We start from the raw sequence: 8,144 nt of genomic DNA on the forward strand, positions 1-8,144 counted from the left end.
GATGGTGATACAAGTGCAATATGGATGGTAGATAAAGGTATTTGTAATATGAAATTATAAAAACAGCAAGGTAGCAAGCGATAAAAGTGAACGTAAACGGTATTGCAATTGTAGGAACAAGGCCTAAGGTTCATACTTTCACTAGTGCAATTTCTTTCAACAATAATAAAATAATTGGATCAGATAACAATCCCTTAACATGCAACAAAGAGTCACTCCAAAGTCACTAATAGCGGAGAACAAACAAAGAGATTATTGTAGGGTACGGAACCACCTCAAAGTTATCCTTTCGGATCGATCTATTCAAGAGTCTATAGTAAAATAACACGAAGCTATTCTTTCCGTTCGATCTATCATAGAGTTCGTACTAGAATAACACCTTAATACACAAATCAACCAAAATCCTAATGTCACATAGATAATCAAATGTCACCTCAAGTATCCGTGGGTATGATTATACGATATGCATCACACAATCTCAGATTCATCTATTCAACCAACACAGAGTACTTCAAAGAGTTCCCCAAAGTTTCTACCGGAGAGTCAAGACGAAAAGGTTTGCCAACCCCTATGCATAGATTCATTGAACCCGCAAGTTGATCACCAAAACATACATCAAGTGGATCACGTGAATATCCCATTGTCACCATAGATAAGCACGACAAGACATACATCAAGTGTTCTCAAATCCTTAAATACTCAATCCGACAAGATAACTGATACATCTCCAATGTATCTACTTTTCCAAACACTTTTGCCCTTGTTTTGGACTCTAACTTGCATGTTTTGAATGGAACTAACCTAGACTGACGCTGTTTTCAGCAGAACTACCATGATGTTGTTTTATGTGTAGAAAAGAAAAGTTCTCGGAATGTCCTGGAAATCCACGGAGGCACTTTTTGGAATTAATAATAATTTTTGGCGAAAAAATTAATGCCAGGGGCCCACAGCCTATCCACGAGACAGGGGGCGCCCCCCCTAGGGCGCGGCCCCCTATCTCGTGGGCCCCCTGGACCTCCACCGACCTCAACTCCAACTCTATATCTTCCATCCCGCGGAGAAAAAAATTAGAGAGAAAGTTTCATCGCGTTTTACGACAAGGAGCTGCCGCCAAGCCCTAATCTCTCTCGGGAGGGCTGATTTGGAGAGCGTTTGGGGTTCCAGAGAGGGGGATTCGTTGCCGTCATCATCATCAACCATCCTCCAGCACCAATTTCATGATGCTCACGGCCGTGCGTGAGTAATTCCATCGTAGGCTTGCTGGACGGTGATGGGTTGGATGAGATTTACCATGTAATCAAGTTAGTTTCGTTAGGTTTTGATCCCTAGTATCCACTATGTTCTGAGATGTATGTTGCTATGACTTTGCTATGCTTAATGCTTGTCACTAGGGCCCGAGTGCCATGATTTCAGATCTGAACCTATTATGTTTTCATGAATATATGTGTGTTCTTGATCCTATGTTGCAAGTCTATAGTCACCTATTATGTGTTATGATCCGACAACCCCGAAGTGACAATAATCGGGATACTTCTCGGTGATGACCGTAGTTTGAGGAGTTCATGTATTCACTATGTGTTAATGCTTTGGTCCGGTTCTCTATTAAAAGGAGGCCTTAATATCCCTTAGTTTCCGTAAGGACCCCGCTGCCACGGGAGGGTAGGACAAAAGATGTCATGCAAGTTCTTTTCCATAAGCACGTATGACTATTTACGGAATACATGCCTACATTACATTGATGAACTGGAGCTAGTTCTATATCGCCCTATGTTATAACTATTGCATGAGGAATCGCATCCGATATAATTATCCATCACTGATCCATTGCCTACTAGCTTTTCATATATTGTTTTTCGCTTATTTACTTTTCCGTTGCTACTATTACAACTACTACAAAAACCCAAAAACATTTATCTTTACTGTTGCTACTATTACCATTATTATCATACTACTTTGCTACTAAATACCTTGCTGCAGATACTAAGTTATCCAGGTGTGGTTGAATTGACAACTCAACTGCTAATACTCAAGAATATTCTTTGACTCCCCTTGTGTCGAATCAATAAATTTGGGTTGTACTTCACCCTCGAAAGCTGTTGCGATCCCCTACACTTGTGGGTTATCAAGACTAATTTCTGGCGCCGTTGCCGGGGAGCATAGCTCTATTCTCTGAGTCACTTGGGATTTATATCTGTTGATCACTATGAAGAACTTGAAAGACGCTAAGACCAAGATTTTACTCTCAACTACGAGGGGAGGTAAGGAACTGCCATCTAGCTCTGCACTAGATTCTCCTTCCGTTATTAGTAGGCTTGCGACACCTAAACCTGCTACTGCTATGAATTTTGATATGTTGCATGTTATTGATGATGCCACTTCTGCTATGCATGATGAAACTACTTCTGTGCGTGATACTACTTTGCCATTAGGTGAATTTCTAGATGAACAACTTGCTAGAGTTAGGGGGAATGAAAATATTGAAGAACCTATTATTGATGATAGTGATGATGAACGTCCCCCCAATGATTATATATTACCTGTTGTTCCTAAGGGTTATGTTATGAATGAAGCAGCTGCTATGGAAATTCTTGCTTGCAATGATAGAAATGATCTTAAGAAATTATTAGCTAAATGGAAGCACCAGTCCCTTAATGCTAGAATGAAACCCGAACCTGCTTTTTCTACTTCACCTATCTGTGTTACTGATAAGGATTATGAATTCTCTGTTGATCCTGATATTATTACTTTAGTTGGATCTGATCCTTTTTATGGCCTTGAATCTGAAACTGTTGTGGCACATCTTACCAAGTTGAATGATATAGCTACCCTATTTACTCATGATGAGAAGTCTATTTCCGTTCTCATTAAAGGGTGATGCTAAGACTTGGTATAATTCTCTTGCTCCTGGTTGTGTGCGTAGTCCCCAGGATATGATTTATTACTTCTCTGCTAAATATTTCCCTGCTCATAAGAAACAAGCTGCCTTGCGGGAAATATATAATTTTGTGCAAATCAAAGAAGAGAGTCTCCCACAAGCTTGGGGGAGGCTTCTCCGGTTACTTAATGCTTTGCCTGATCATCCTCTTAAGAAAAATGAAATACTTGATATCTTTTATAATGGACTCACCGATGCTTCCAAGGACTACTTGGATAGTTGTGCTGGTTGTGTTTTCAGGGAAAGAACAGTCGACGAAGCTGAAATATTATTGAATAATATGTTGACTAATGAAAATAATTGGACTCTTCCTGAGCCAGTTCCTGAAGTAATTCCTGAACCAATTGAGCCAACTCCTGAGCCTATTCCTAAACCCACTCCGAAGAAGGGAGGTGTTTTATTTCTCAGTCCTGAAGATATGCAAGAGGCAAAGAAATCAATGAAAGAAAAAGGTATTAAAGCTGAAGATGTTAAGAATTTACCACCTATTGAAGAAATACATGGTCTTAATTTACCGCCTGAAGAACCACATTGTCTTGATAACCCGACACAGGTAGTAAAGGTAAATTCTCTCTATAGATATGATAAAGTTGAAATACCCTCTACTAAATTTCATAGCCCATGCTTAGATGAATTTGATGATTTTATGGCTAGACAAGAAAGTTTTAATGCTTATGTTGGTAGAGAGTTAAAGAATAATGCTTTCGAGATAGGATGCGTAGGTGATAATCTGGCTAGAGTTAAAGATGAACTTCACCGTGTTAGCAAATATGCTTCTATGGTTGCTACTCAAGCTGAGCAAGTACTCAAAGCTCAAAATGATTTGCTTGATGAAATGAATAATAAAAATGACTTTGCCGTTAGAGTGGCTACTAGAACTGGTAGAATGACCCAGGAACCTTTGTATCCTGAAGGCCACCTAAGAGAACCGAGCAAGATTCTTAGAGAAATAATTTAGAGGCACCTAGTTCTTCTAAGAAGAAGAAAAAAAAAACTATAGAACGTTACATGCTTCTAGTGAACCTACTGTAGACACACCTGAGAATCCCAATGATATTTCTATTTCTGATGCTGAAACACAATCAGGTGATGAACATGAACCTAGTGATAATGTTAATGATAATGTTCATGTTGATGCTCAACCTAGCAAAAACAATGATGTAGAGATTGAACCTGCTATTGATCTTGATAACCCACAATCAAAGAATCAACGTTATGATAAGAGAGATTTTGTTGCTAGGAAGCACGGGAAAGAAAGAGAACCATGGGTTCAGAAACCCATGCCCTTTCCTCCTAAACCATCCAAGTCAAAGGATGATGAGGATTTTGAGCGCTTTGCTGAAATGATTAGACCTATTTTCTTACGTATGCGCTTAACTGATATGCTTAAAGTAAATCCTTATGCTAAGTATATGAAGGATATCATCACAAATAAAAGAAAGATACCGGAAGCTGAAATTTCCACCATGCTTGCTAATTACACTTTTAAGGGTGGAATACCAAAGAAACTTGGAGATCCGGGTGTGCCAACTATACCATGCTCCATTAAAAGAAATTATGTCAGAACTGCTTTATGTGATCTTGGAGCCGGTGTTAGTGTTATGCCTCTCTCTTTATATTGTAGACTTGAATTGAATAAGTTGACACCTACTGAAATATCTTTGCAAATGGCTAATAAATCAACTGCTATACCTGTCGGTATTTGTGAGGATGTGCCTGTTGTGGTTGCAAATGTCACTATCTTAACGGACTTTGTTATTCTTGATATTCCCGAGGACGATAGTATGCCTATTATCCTTGGTAGACCTTTCCTTAATACTGCAGGGGCTGTTATTGATTGCAACAAAGGCAATGCCACTTTTCATGTTAATGGCAATGAGCATACGGTACACTTTCCGAGGAAACAATCTCAAGTTCATAGCATCAATTCTATTGAAAAAGTTCCAACTATCCTTTTTGGAGGTTTTGAATTTCCTCTTCCTACTGTCAAGAAAAAATATGATATTCTTATTGTTGGGGATTTTCATATCCCCGTTGAGGTAACTTAGTGTTATTCGAAATTTCTCCGGTTCCGTGTTATTCGGAATGAGTTTGTTAACAAGACTTGATCAACCTTGTTAGTGGGTTCATTTTGATGATCACGAGATGGATGAAACTAGAAGGCACAACCTTCTGTACCCTCTTTTTACTTTCTGGGTTTTAGAATAAATAAAGCAAAAATAGTTTTATCCATCTGTTTTCTGAATTATCCGTGCATTAAAAAAATAGTTCGAAAATAAAAGTGCTCCAAATGCCCTGCAAATTTAGTATGATTTTTTTCTGGAATATTTGAGGATTTTAGGCACTGAAAACACTGCAGGAGGGGCAAGCACCAGGCCACGAGAGAGGAGGGCGTGCCCCCCTGTAGGGCGCGCCCCCCTGTCTCGTGGGCCCCTGGTGGCTCCCCTCCACTTATGCCATCTCCCACACACTTCATCTTCTACCCAGAAAAATCCCCATCCAGCTCAAGCACGAGTTCTAGCTCGTTTTGCTGCGATTTTTGATCTCTTAGCTCAAAGCTCCATTCAAAAAACTGCTTTGGGAGATTGTTGCTTGGTATGTGACTCCTCCATTGGTCCAATTAGTTTTTGTTCTAGTGCTTTATTCATTGCAAATTACTGCTGCTTAGGTGACCATGTTCTTGAGCTTGCATGTTAAATTTTTGAGGTCCCAAGCAATTCCAATGCATGATATGGGCTCTAGGCACTTGTAGGAGTAGTTGCTATCATTCTTGTTTAGTTTTATGCACTTTTATTTTGAAGTTACTAAAATTTCAAAAAAAATCAGAAAAGAAATATGCTTAGAAGAATGTACCAAGGAGGTTCCTCGGCAAAGAAAGAGCCAAGGATTGCTATACGTGAACAAGATATTAAATTGCCAAGGTACGCAAATGTACAGGCTTGTGAGTGGCCATCCGATGATTTTATGGTCGAAGCAGGCTTCAAGGAAGAATTTGACGCGTATGTGCGTAATGCTGAGCTGGAGGACTTCTTACAAGATAAGTGTCCTCAATATTATCAATTGACCGATTCCTTTGTGCGGAGGTTCGAATATATTTCTGCGCGTAATTCTCCTAGTGTCATGTTTGATATTTATGATACATCTTATACCATGGATTTAGAGGATTTCACAACTGCTTACAAACTCTCGCAGTGGGGTAATATCAATGATCCTCCCAAATCTGAATTTAGAGATTTTCTTGCTAATATCACTGTGGGAGAATCTAGGGACGTAGCACAAGCTACCATAGGGAGCATTCATTTTCCCACTATACATTACTTTGCTCTCTTTATTGGTAGATGCATTAATGGTAAGGACGAGGTATGTCACATGTGTGCCCCTGATCTTTGTGTCCTCAAGAGTGCTGTGTCAGGTTATAAAGGTTATAACTTGGGGGCAATAGTTGCACGTAGGTTGCAGAATAATAGTAGAAGGGGAGATTTCTTTGGAGTAATTTATGCAATCCACGATAGGGGGATATGATTGTACCTTCTGTTTATTTAGATAAAGAAGCTATGTTTGATCATCATTTTCTTGAGAGGAATGAACAATTCCTCCATTGTCGACTAATCTATGACAGACGCAACGTCGTCCCTGTTACTCTTCCTGCTCCCTACCTTTTTGATTATCAGGCAAAAGGAAGATATGTTGTCACCAGGGAAGAAGCAACTGAATATGAGAGGGGAATGGAGGCAGCTCGCCAACACGCTGCTGCTCAGGAGGCGGTAGCCTCTGCATCTCAGTACTACCCCAATTTCACTTATGGATATCAGCCAGGCGGTTCCTGGTACTAGACCAACTTAGGCCAAAAGCCTAAGCTTGGGGGAGTACGTATTTCTCACCGACTTTACATTCATGTTCACACACCAGTCGTCGGTGCTCATACTCTTTCATTGTATTATCCATGCTAGTTTAAATTTCTTTTTCTAGTTTTCTTCTTGTGTGTTTGATAAACCTTGAGAAAAACCAAAAAAATAGTTAGTTTAATTTCCTTGCCTGTAGTAGGAGTTTAAATGAAAACCCAAAAAGATTTCCCGTTCTTCTTTTACTTGTTGGGAGCTTTCCCCTGTAAATAGTTTTATTTTCTTTTCTTTCCATTGGGGGTCGAGAAGATCATATTGAAAATGCTTAGTGGCTCTTATATGCATGATTGTTTATTTAATTTAGAGCCCATATTACTTGTCTTCTCTCTTGAGTTGAATGCTTGCAGATTTCAGCTTAGTCCAATGCACGTGCACTCTTATTATTATACACATCGTTCGGTCGTGCAAGTGAAAGGCAATAATGATGATATATGATGGACTTACCGGGATGAGAAAAGCTGGTATGAACTCGACGTCTCTTGTTTTTGTAAATATGATGAGTTCATCGTTCCTGAGTCAGCTATTATGAAGTAAACATATTTGCAATGCCATTAGAGATTATAGTTACTTGTGCCATGCTTGATTAGCTATGAGTTATAATGGTTTACCTTGCATGCCAACATGCTATTAGAATGATTATGATGTGGTATGATGGGATGGTATCCTCCTTTGAATGAATTGAGTGACTCGACTTGGCACATGTTCATGCATGTAGTTGAATCAAATCAACATAGCCTTCACGATATTTATGTTCATGGTGGATTATATCCTACTCATGCTTGTACTCGGTGTGAATTAATTTTAATGCATGCTTACGACTGTTGTCGCTCTCTCAGTTGGTCGCTTCCTAGTCTTTTGCCAGCCTTCACCTGTACTAAGCGGGAGTACTGCTTGTGCATCCAAACTCCTTAAACCCCAAAGTTGTTCCATATGAGTCCACTATACCTACCTATATGCGGTATCTACCTGCCGTTCCAAGTAAATTTGTATGTGCCAAACTCCAAACCTTCAAATGAAATTCTGTTTTGTATGCTCGAGCAGCTCATGTTACAACTAGGGCTGCCTATATCTTCCATGCTAGGTGGGTTATTCTCAAGAGGAGTGGACTCCGCTCCTCATTCATGAGAAAGGGCCGGTAACCGGGATGCCCAGTCCCATGATCCAAAAAGATCAAAGCGAATCAAAATAATTAAACAAAACTCCCCAGGGCTGTTGTATGTTGGAGGCACTCGTTGTTTTGAGCAAGCCATGGATTGATGCTTGTTGGTGGTTGGGGGAGTATAAACCTTTACCATTCTATTTGGGAA

The sequence above is a fragment of the Triticum aestivum genome, chromosome 3B (assembly GCF_018294505.1).
Source record: "Triticum aestivum cultivar Chinese Spring chromosome 3B, IWGSC CS RefSeq v2.1, whole genome shotgun sequence".
Lineage (NCBI taxonomy): Eukaryota > Viridiplantae > Streptophyta > Magnoliopsida > Poales > Poaceae > Triticum > Triticum aestivum.